The sequence below is a fragment of the Dendrobates tinctorius genome, unplaced genomic scaffold (genome assembly GCF_039654945.1).
Source record: "Dendrobates tinctorius isolate UK_male_01 unplaced genomic scaffold, ASM3965494v1 ptg000014l, whole genome shotgun sequence".
Lineage (NCBI taxonomy): Eukaryota > Metazoa > Chordata > Amphibia > Anura > Dendrobatidae > Dendrobates > Dendrobates tinctorius.
In genome coordinates this window covers 17,012,171-17,024,544 of record NW_027361682.1, presented here as the reverse complement: position 1 = coordinate 17,024,544, position 12,374 = coordinate 17,012,171, and positions in this window count along the sequence as shown.

The window sequence follows — 12,374 nt, the reverse complement described above, 5'->3', positions numbered from 1 at the left end:
TCGCAAACTCGTGCTCTCGGTCTCTTAAATAGACAGCGCACATTTTTCAAAACGTGTTTAACCAATGATATCTTTGTGTGTACTATTTCTGGCCCCTCTGCCATAGAGAGGGAGCAGGAGCAACAAGTGTTTCCTGTTGCTAGTTTCCGGTTCAGTGTTCTGTTGTGTCAGTGTTCTGCTGTGCTACACCAGAGTTCTGTCAGTACCCAGCTAATACCATTTGTCTTCTCAGATTTCCTGCAGCTCTCTACTCCATACCCGGGACGATACCGGTACTGCCTGCTCAAGTGTCATCCTGCTCAGCTGTCCGCCACTTCGTTACCCAGGACGACGTCAGTACTGCCTGTGCCAGCTCCGTCCCATTCAGCCGCTTCCCGCTTGTCAAGTACAACGCTACCTGTTATCCCTGCCTGATCACCTATCCTGCTGGGCCAGCTTCCACATGTCTGGGGTCTAACTGGAGGTAGCACCTACATCCACTGGATATCCCAATCTGATCGAGGGGTCTTGCTACGAGTGTCTGGGGCTCGCATAGTCACGCCCCCTTCGGTGCCCCCCAGTCCTTGGTCCTGTGGTTCCACAAAAATAGCAATAAACGAATGTGCACTTCAACATCTGTGCCTCCGCTTCCATTCTTTACAGTCAGTATATGCACTTTACCTTTTCTGAAAGGCCAGAGTGACTGCAACACCACTAAGCAAGAGGCACCACTAACCAAGGAGATTTTCAAACAAGTCAGGGATAAAGTTGTTGAGAAGAACAAGTCAGGGTTGGGTTATAAAAAAATATCCCAAATCTTTGATGATCCCCCGGAGCACCATCAAAGAACATGGTACCGCAACAAACCTACCAAGAGAGGGCATTCACCAAAACTCTCAGCCTGGGAAAGGAGGACATAAATCAGAGAGAGGCAGCACAGAGACCGAAGATAATCCTGAAGGAGCTGCAGAATTCCCAAGCAGAGACTGGAATATTTATCCATACGACCACAATAAGCCATACACTCGATAGAGATGGCCTTTATGGAAGAGTGGGCAGAAAAAAGCCTTTACTTACACACAAAAATTGTAAGGCTCATTTATAGTTTTCCAAAAGACATGTGGGAGACTCCTCAAATTTATGGAAGAAGGTGCTGTGGTCAGGAGAGACCAAAATAAATGCTTTGTCTGGTGCCAAACCAACATAGCTCATCACCCAAGAACATCATCACCACAGTTAAACATGATGGTGGCAGTATCTTGCTGTGTGGTTGTTTTTCAGCAGCAGGAACAGGGAAATGGGGCTAGTTGAGGGGAAAATGGATGGTGTGAAATACAGTGATATTCTTGAGCAAAACCTATTTCAGTCTGTCAGGGATTTGAGACTGAGACGCAGATTCGCCTTCCAACAAGATAATGACCCAAAGAATACTGCTAAAGCAGTACTGAAGTGGTTTAAGCTGAAACATGTAAATGTTTTGGAGTGGTCTAATCAAAGCCCAGGCCTTAATCCAATTGAGATCCTGTGCTCAGACGTGAAGATTGCTGTTTACAAGAGGAAACCGTCTAACATGGAGGAGCTGGAGCAGTTTTTCCTTGAGTAATGGACAAAAATCCCAGTGGCAAGATGTGGAAAGCTCATATAGACATATCCAAAGTGACTTGCAGCCGCGAACCGAGACAGCCAATGGGCTGAATAAAGTGGCCCACGGTCCGCATCGTGCCCGCCCGCTCGCTGTCTCCACTGTCTATGTCCATGCTGACTGCATTGGTGGAGGAGGGGTTTCAGGCCCCTTCCTCCACCAATCAGCGTGTGAAACAGCTAATGCGATGATGTCATTTCATCGCATCAGCTGTGTACTGCGGAGACTCAGCGCAGTGGAGGCACCGAGACAGAAGTAGAAGCAAAGCGCTGGGGAACGGGACCAAGGTGAATGTGGTTTTTTTTTAGTTATTTATGTATATGGGATGTTTGGATGCACATGGTGAGGCTTTGGGAGTCTTACTGTGGACATCGGGAAGCTATGCGGGTCTTACTGTGGACATGGGGAAGCTATGGGGGTTTTACTGTGGATATGAAGAGACTATGGGTGTCTTACTGTGGACATTAGGAGGCTATGGGTGTCTTACTGTGGACATGAGGAGGCTATGGGTGTCTTACTGTTGACATAGGAAGGCTATGGGAGTCTTACTGTGGACATGGGGAAACTATGGGGGTCTTACTGTGAACATGGCAAGGCTATGGGGTTCTTACTGTGGACGTGGGGAGGTTACCGGGCTCTCATGCTTGCCTTGGGTAGGCTGTATGGGCCTCATATGCAGGACATGGGGAGGCTGTGTGGGTGTCATGAACTGGACATGGAGAGGCTGTCTGGGGCTCATGCTGGACGTGGGGAGGCTGTGTGTGGCTCATATGTAGGACATGGGGAGGCTATGTGGGCCTCATATGCAGGATATGGGGAGGCTGTGTGGGCCTCATGTACTGGACATGGGGAGACTGTGTGGGGCTCATGCAGTATATAGGGAGGCTGTGTGGGGCTCATGCTGGACATGGGGAGGCTGTGTGGGCATCATGTGCTTGACATGGGTAGGCTGTGTAGGGCTCATATGCTGGACATGGGGAGACTGCGTGTGGCTCATATGCTGGACATGGGGAGGCTGTGTAGGCCTAATGCTTGACATGAGGAGGCTGTGTGGGGTTCCTGTGCTGGACATGGGGAGGCTGTGTGGGCCTCATGCTGGTTATGAGGAGGCTGTGTGGAGCTCATATGCTGGGCATGGAGTGGCTGTGCGGGCATCATGTGCTGGACATGGGGAGACTGCATGTGGCTCATATGCTGGACATGGGGAGGCTGTGTAGGCCTAATGCTTGACATGAGGAGCCTGTGTGGGGTTCCTGTGCTGGACATGGGAAGGCTGTGTGGGCCTCATATGATGGACATGGGGAGGCTATGGGGGCTCATATGCTGGACATGGGGAGGCTGTGTGGGGCTCATATGCTGGACATGGGGAGGCTGTGTGGGGCTCATATGCTGGACATCGTGGGTCTGTGTAGGGCTCATGCGATATATAGAAGAGGCTGTGTTCGGGTTCAAACGATATATATAGGAGCATGTCGGCATACTTAATTCTGCTCGATATTGAGTGATAATATGAATTCTAATTATTATATTAATAATTATATGTTGATATTAATGTTGAGCTTAATTCATTTCAGCCTATTGGTTCGGCCCTCCACAACAGTCATGGTCTCTCATGTGGCCCCTTGGGAAAATTAATTGCCCATCGCTGCCATAGGGTATGCTAAAGGAAGTAGGTAGAAAAAGAGCGGCGAGATTAGTTTGAGAAAACAAAGGGCATACACTGTGATAATGTATCATTTACACACCATAAAAAGAGTATAAAATACATGATAAAAATTGCAAAAGCATGATAAAAACATGTTAATATACTGTATGACAAAAAAACATAAAACCAACCAAACAACACACAGTGATCAGAGAAAGGGAACGTAGCTATTATTTTCATTAAGGCCAAAAGGGTGAACAGTATTCAGAGTCCAAATCCATTTGGTCTCCCATTGTGCAAGTATGCGGCTGATGTTGCCACCTCTGATATTAGTAGTTAGTCTATCAATGCCCTGAACTTTACTGTTCATATGTACAAGAATCAGGGGTGAGCCTAGCCTCTCTGCTACCTGAGGCGAACTGCAAAATGGTGCACCCCCATAGTAAAATCAGTACAAATAAATCTGGTTTACTCTTTACTAGCCTAACCTGACGCACATGTAAAATACATACACTTTTGAATAGCAATATATTTGAACCATTGACCTTTACACTTTTTCAGGGAATCAATGCCCTATAATCCTATAGTTGGCCATAGGATATGTCATCCACTTGCCCAAGTAAGTCACAATAACATGAATAGGTATAACATCCTTTTCTTATAACCACCACTTATTTGTACCATATAAATGAGATCACGTATATAGTATTCATCCTATAGTCATTTTGCTATCAGGTCAGATTAGTAGTGAGGATCTGAGAGGCCAGTAGTACCTTTTTAACAACCCCCCCTTTTCTGTTCATTGGTTATAGGGCACTTCTTTCACTGTGGTACCCCTTTGTTTTTGTTGTTTGACTAATTTGGCTTTTTACAATTTTACCTAATAAAGGTTAAGTTTTAATATCCACCTTGCTACACAGATAATCCCTTAATTAGCTCCTACGGTATATCCTGGCCCCCGTGTGTCCTCTCATCCTGCACTCATGAGTATCCATTCTGCCCCATGTGATGTCCCATGATCCTGTCCCATCTGTCTCCATCGTATCCATCCTGCCCCATGATTCTGCCCCATCTGCCTCCATCGATTCCATCCTGCCCCATCATCCTGCCCCATCTGTCCCAATCCTGCCCCATCTGTCTCCATCCTGCCCCATGATCAAGCCCCCTGCTCCATTCTGCCCCCCCGTGCTCCATTCTGCTGCCCCGTGCTCCATTCTGGCCCCCATGCTCTATTCTGGCCACCATGCTCCATTCTGGCCTGCAGCAAATTTTAGGTCAAGCCCCTGACCACACCCATTGTACAACTAGTCACACCCATATCCACGCCCCAATCGCACCCATTTATCACTGCAATCACATTGACTGGTACTGAGGGCACAGTGGCTGGTACTATGGGCACACTGACTGGTACTGAAGAAAAAGAAAGAAAGAACAGAGAGAGAAAAAAGAAAGAACAGAGGAGAGAAAGAAATCAAGAAAGAAAGGAGCAAGAGAAAGAAAGAAAGAACAGAGAGAGAGAAAGAAAAAGAGGGGAAAGAAAGAACAGAGAGAGAAAGAAAGAACAGAGAGAGAGAAAGAAAGAAAAGAGAGAGAGAAAGGAAGAACAGAGAGAGAGAAATAGAGGATAGAAAGAACAGAGAGAGAAAGAAAGATGTGGAAAAAGTACGAACAGAGAAAGAAAGAAAGAAAGAAAGAAAGAGGGGAAAGAACAGAGAGAGAAAGTAAGAAAGAGGGGAAGAAAGAACAGAGAGAGAAAGAAAGGGGAAAGAAAGAAAACAGAGAGAGAAAGAAAGAACAGAGAGAGAAAAAGAAAGAAGGGAAAGAAAGAACAGAGAGAGAAATAAAGAACAGAGAGCGAACGAAAGAACAGAGAGAGAAGAAAGAAAGAACAGAGAGAGAAAGGAAGAACAGAGAGAAAGAGGGGAAAGAAAAAGAACAGAGATCAAAAGAAAGAACAGAGAGAGAGAAAGAAAGAGGGGAAAGAAAGAAATAACAGAGAGAGAAAGAAAGAGGGGAAAGAAAGAACAGAGAAAGAGAAAAAAGAAAGGAGATAGAAGGAAAGAACAGAGAGAGAAAGAAAGAACAGAGAGAAAGAAAGAAAGAAAGAAAGAGGGGAAAGAAAGAATAGAGAGAGAAAAAAAGAAAGATTAGAGGGGGAACGAAAGAACACAGAGAGAGAGAAAGATTAGAGAGGGAAAGAATTATTCTATAAAGATACTATAGCAGCCCGGCTCCCATTGTAATGCCCACCTGAGCCTCCTGATGCAGGACATATCATGATCCGCTCACATGGCCGGTATCCCCGATTCCAAGGCGATCCCGCTCGCTGTGCGCGCTGTCAGAAGAGGACATGATGATGGATCTGAAGCATCCCCTGAAGTGCCTCCATGGTTCTGTCACAGCCTCCTTCCGAAATTACCTCATTTCCAGTCAGCTTCCAGCCTTTCACTTCCAGTAGAATGTCACGTGCGAGTTTTAAAGTGCTCCTCGGAGCTCCGCCGTGTACTCCTGTGTCCGCGGGAAAAGTAAGCTGCCGGCCGGGACAGCGGGGAAGACTCTTAAAATCAGGACTGTCCCGCTGGATCCGGGATGGTTGGGAGGTATGAATGCTCCCCACCATAAACTGACCTCGCACACTCACAGCTCTGCACACCTTATACACACACGGCTCCATTTTGTATGACTTGTAAACACACGGCTCCGCTCCGTACACCTCGCACACACACAGCTCCACTCTGTACACCTCGCACACACATGGCTCCACTCAGTACACACATGGCTTCACTCTGTGAAGAGAGAGAGAGGATTCAAAAAGATATAAATAAACTGGAGAGTGGGCAGCAACTAACAGAATGGTTTTTAACAGGGAAAAATGCAAAGTACTACATCTGGGCAATAAAAATGAAAAAAGCATATACAAAATGGGAGGAGTAGGCCTATGCAACAGCACATGTGAAAAAGATTTGGGTATACTAATAGATCACAGACTGAATATGAGTCAACAGTGTGATGCAGCAGCAAAAAAGGCAAATGCAATTCTAGGATGTATTAACAGAAGCATACAGTCTAGATCACGTGAAGTCATTATTTCCCTCTACTCCTCTTTGGTCAGACCTCATCTGGAATATTGTGTCCAGTTTTGGGCACCACATTTTAAAAATGACATCAACAAACTGGAGCAAGTTCAGAAAAGAGCGACCAGAATGGTGACCGGTCTGCAAACCCTGTCCTATGAGGAAAGGTTGCAGGATTTGGGATTGTTTAGTTTGCAAAAGAGAAGACTGAGAGGAGACTTAATAGCTGTCTACAAATATCTAAAGGGCTGTCACATTGTAGAAGGATCAACTTTATTCTCATTTGCACAAGGAAAGACTAGAAGCAATGGGATGAAACTGAATGGGAGGAGACACAGATTAGATATTAGAAAAAACTTTTTGACAGTTAGAGTGATCAATGAGTGGAACAAGCTGCCATGAGAAGTGGTGAGTTCTCCTTCAATGGAAGTCTTCAAACAGAGGCTGGACAGACATCTGACTGGGATGATTTAGCGAATCCTGCTTTGAGCAGGGGGTTGGACAAGATGGCCCAGGAGGTCCCTTCCAACTCTACGATTCTATGATTCTGTAAACCTCGTACACATGCGGCTCTGCTCTGTACACCTTGTACACATGCAGCCACGCTACATACACCTTGTGCACACATAGCTACACTCCGAAAACCTTATACACATGCGGCTCTGTTCCAAACACCTCTTACTCATGCGGCTCTGCTCTGTACACCAAGTACACACACAGCTCCCCTCCATACACCTTGTACACATGAAGCTACGCTCCGCACACTTCATACACATGAGGCTATGCTCTGTACACCTCCTTCACACACGGCTCCACTCCATACACCTCCTGTACACACGGCTCCGCTCTGTACACCTCGTACACACATGGCTCCGCTCCATACACCTCGTACACACACGGCTCTGCACCATACACCTCGTACACACACGGCTCTGCACCGTACACCCCGCACACACGTTGCTCTGCTCCGTACACCTTGAACACACACGGCTCCGCTCCATACACCTTGTACACACGGCTCTGCTCCGCACACCTCGTACACACGTGTCTGCTACATACACCTTGTGCACACACGGCTCCCCTCCATACACCTTGTACACATGAAGCTACGCTCCGCACACTTCATACACACGAGGCTATGCTCCGTACACCTCCTTCACACACGGCTCCACTCCATACACCTCCTTTACACACGGCTCTGCTCTGTACACCTCGTACACACATGGCTCCACTCCGTACACCTCGTACACACACGGCTCTGCACCATACACCTCGTACACACACGGCTCTGCACCATGCACCTCGTACACACACGGCTCTGCACCATACACCTCGTACACACGCGGCTCTGCTCCGTACACCTCGTCCACATGCGGCTCTGCTCCGTACACCTTGAACACACGCGGCTCCGCTCCATACACCTTGTACACACGGCTCTGCTCCGCACACCTCATACACACGGGTCCGATCCATATACCTTGTACACACACGGCTCCCCTCCATACACCTTGTACACATGAAGCTACTCTCCGGACTCTTCATACACATGAGGCTATGCTCCGTACACCTCCTTCACACACGGCTCCACTCCATACACCTCCTTTACACACATGGCTCCGCTCCGTACACCTCGTACACACATGGCTCTGCTCTGTACACCTCGCACACACACGGCTCTGCACCATACACCTCGTACACACACGGCTCTGCACCGTACACCTCATACATGCGGCTCCGCTCCGTACACCTCGTACACATGCGGCTCCGTTCCATACACCTTGTACACACACGGCTCTGTTCCATACACCTCGTACACACACGGCTCCACTCTGAACACCTCGTACACATGGCTCTGTTCCACACACCTCGCACACACACGGCTCGGCTCTGCACACCTCATACACACACGGCTCTGCTTTACCCACACTGTAAACTGTTGTGAATTCGCTTTCTGGCCTACCTCTGGTTACTACTGAAGGTAGTGGAGCTGGTCAAATTGACAGAGGGGTTGCAAGTTCTCTTTCTAGGCTCCCTCTGGTGGTTACTGGAGGTAATGGAGCTAATCTGATTAACAGAGGCTTGCCACCTGATAATGAGGACAAAGATTGGAGATCTGGGGTTTCAGAATGGGATTTAAGACAGCCGACTCCCTCTATCCCTGATGGTGATTTTCTTCTTGCCTCCTGAGGTCTTAGCTGAACATGCAGGGACTGAGCTGGAAACTAAGTGTTCATTTGCTATTCTGTTTACATTTGATCTGGTTTTGTCTATCTCAGTTTTGTGTGGGTCAGCCAGCTTCGGCTATGCTGAATCACCATCCATATGTTACTGCTTGTGCCAGTTTGTTCTTGTCCCTTATTAGAGTGGCCTCTTTTTGCTCTGCTTTCAGAATATACCAGAGTGCTGATATAGTGGGTGAAGTCGTGCGACTTCAGTATTTTTTGCATCAGATGTTTTGGACTTTTTTGCAAACAGTGTCTTTCCTTTCCTATCCTGTCTAGCAGTGTGGGCCCCATCATTTTCTCAGTCTATTTTCTTGCCTGCGTTTGTGTTTTCATCTTGTCTCACCGACAATATATGTTTGGGGGCTATCTATTCCTTTGGGGTCTGCTCTTCGGCAGTTTAGATTTCCCCTTTCTTGCTTTAGGCTTAAATTAGCTCTCCGGCTGTGCCGAGGCATCTAGGATCATCGTAGGCACGCTCCACGGCTACTGCTAGTTGTGTGGATAGGATCAGGGGTCTGCAATCCGCTTAGTTACCAACCTCTCTGGTTTTCTGAGGCTTAGCTTGGGCTTGCTGTCCTCCTCGGTGACCCAATCATAACAGAATCACCAGCCTAACCACAGACTCTAGGGTACTCAAAAGAAGGAAAGAATTGTAAAAAAAAAAAAAAGTGTCAGAATTTTTTTATATATTTTTTCTTCTTTTTCTCTGGGGCCGTAGGAGGATTTTTTCTTTAATGGAGATTAAGCAATTGTCCGATCGTGTTGAGCAGCTCGCTGCTGAAGTGCGGGGAATTTCTGCCTATCTCGCTCAATCATCTGCTGTTGAACCAAAAATTCCTACTCCTGATGTGTTTTCTGAGGATCGGTCTGAATTTTTGAATTTTAAGAATAATTGTAAACTATTTCTTGGGTTGAAACCTAACTCATCGGGGAGCTCTGTGCAGCAGGCTAAAATTGTCATCTCCCTGCTGCGTGGCGATCCCCAGGATTGGGCTTTTTCTCTGACACCTGGAGGTCCTATTCTGACTAATGTGGACACATTTTTTCAAGCCTTGGGGTTGTTGTATGATGAACCTAACGCTATTGATCAAGCTGAGAAATCCTTATTGGCATTGAACCAGGGTCAGTATTCTGCAGAGTTATATTGTCAAAAATTCCAAAAGTGGGCGGTCCTTACTAAATGGAATGACGATGCCCTAGCAGCTCTCTTTCGGAAGGGTTTGGCAGAAACCGTAAAAGATGTTAAGGTGGGATTTCCTGTTCACTCTGGTCTTGACAATTCTATGTCATTGGCCATTCAAGTTGATCGGCGTTTACGTGAACGTGAAACTGCACGAGAGGAGTTGCCACCTTTTGAACGAACGTCTGAACCCATGCAATGTGATAGGCTTTTGTCTAGGGCGCAACTTCAGGAGTTTAGAAGGTGTAATGAGCTGTGTTTTTTCTGTGGGGACGCCTTTCATACTATTTCTGTCTGCCCTAAATGAAAAAAACGTTTTGCTCACACATTTGCTGTGGGCAGTGTACAGCCTAAGTTCCTTTTGGCAATTACCCTGATCTGCTCCTTGTCTACATTTTCCGCTAAGGCTTTTGCAGATTCAGGAGCAGCTTTGAATCTGATGGATTTAGACTTTGCTAAATGTTGTGGTTTTCCCATGATACCCCTGTGGACTCCTATCCCTTTGAGGGGTATTGATGCTACTCCTTTGGCAGAGAAAAAACCCCAGTTTTGGACCCAGGTGATAATGCGGGTCGCCCCGGACCACCAAGAAAATTGTAAATTTTTGGTGTTGCACAATTTGCATGATACTATTGTTCTGGGTTTTCCCTGGTTGCAAACTCATAATCCTGTTTTGGATTGGAAATCTGTGTCTGTGGTGTGTTGGGGTTGTCAGTGTGTTCTTAGTGACAGTCCTGTTTTCTCCACCTCTCCCCAGTCTCATGATATTCCTGACTATTTGGCTGATTTTTCTGATGTATTTAGTGAGAGTAAGTCTTTGCCTCCTCATAGGACTGTGCAATTAATTTAAATTAATTCAAATGCCTGTTTGTAAATTTCCCAAGGGTCGGCTTTTCAACTTATCGGTACCCAAACATGATGCTATGCGATCTTATATCAAGGAGTCATTGGAGAAGGGTCATATTAGACCATCCTCTTCACCTTTAGGTGCTGGAGGGGTTTTTGTGGCCAAGAAAGATGGTTCATTAAGGCCATGTATTGACTATCGTTCCCTTAACAAAATCACTGTTAAATATCAGTACCCGTTACCCCTGATTTTTGATTTATTTTCCAGAGTTAAAAGTGTCTGTTGGTTTACCAAGCTTGACCTCAAGGGGGCGAATAATCTTATTCGCATCAGGCACGGGGATGAATGGAAGACGGCGTTTAATACTCCGGAGGGACATTTTGAGTACATGGTGATGCCTTTTGGGCTCACTAATGCCCCTTCTGTCTTCCAATCTTTTATGAACAATATTTTTGATCTTTTATCTGGATGATATTTTGATCTTTTCCAGTGATTGGGATTCTCATGTGGAAAATGTGGGGACTGTGTTCCGGATTTTGAGGGAAAATTCTCTGTATGTCAAGGGATCGAAATGCCTCTTTGGTGTACAGAGGATTTCATTTTTGGGATTCATTTTGTCCCCGTCTGCTATTGAAATGGACCCAGCCAAGATACAGGCCATATATGATTGGGTTCAGCCCACTTCTTTGAAGGCTCTCCAGAAGTTTTTGGGCTTTGTTAATTTCTACCGTAAATTTATAAGTAATTTTTCTGGTATTGTCAAACCACTGACTGATCTGACCAAAAAGGGCGCTGATGTGGTGAATTGGTCTCCAGAGGCAGTCTCGGCATTTCAGGAGTTAAGCGGAGATTCACTTCTGCTCTGGTTCTATGGCAACCTGATGTCTCACTCCCATTTCAGGTGGAGATAGATGCTTCTGAGATTGGTGCCGTTTTGTCCCAAAAAGATCCGGTGACTTCTAAGATGAATCCCTGTGCCTTCTTTTCTCAAAAATTCTCCCCATCTGAGCGTAACTATGATGTGGGGAATCGGGAATTGTTGGCCATGAAATGGGCATTTGAAGAGTGGAGACATTGGTTGGAGAGAGCTAGACATCAAGTTGTTGTCCTCACCGACCACAAGTATTTGATTTATCTTGAATCAGCCAAATGCTTGAATCCTAGACAGGCTAGGTGGCCTTGTTTTTCACGCATTTTAATTTTGTGGTCTCTTTTCTTCTGGGCACTAAGAATGTTAAGACGGACACCCTTTCTAGGAGTTTCTTTGCTGATTCTCTTATTGTGACCGAGCCTACTACCATTCTAAATGAGGGTGTAGTTCTTTCCGCTATCTCACCCGATTTGAGACGTGCCCTGGAGGGATTTCAGGAGGACAAACCTGAACGTTGCCCTATGGGAAAATTGTATGTCCCTGACAAGTGGAGGAAGAGATTAATGTCTGAAATTCATTGCTCTGCATTAGCTGGTCATCCAGGTATTTTTGGTACTATAGATTTGGTGAGTTGGTCTTTTTGGTGGCCTGCCTTATCTTGTGATGTCAGGAATTTTGTGCAGTCCTGTGGGACTTGTTCTCGGTCCAAGCACTGTTCTTGTTCTAGTGGGTTGTTGATGCCCCTGCCGGTGCCCAGGAGGCCATGGACCCATATCTCAAAGGATTTTATTTCCGATCTTCCTGTCTCTCAGAGAATGACTGTTATCTGGGTGATTTGTGATCGATTTTCTAAGACGATCCATCTTGTACCACTCCCAAAGTCATCTTGGTACAAAGAGAAGGCTGGTAGT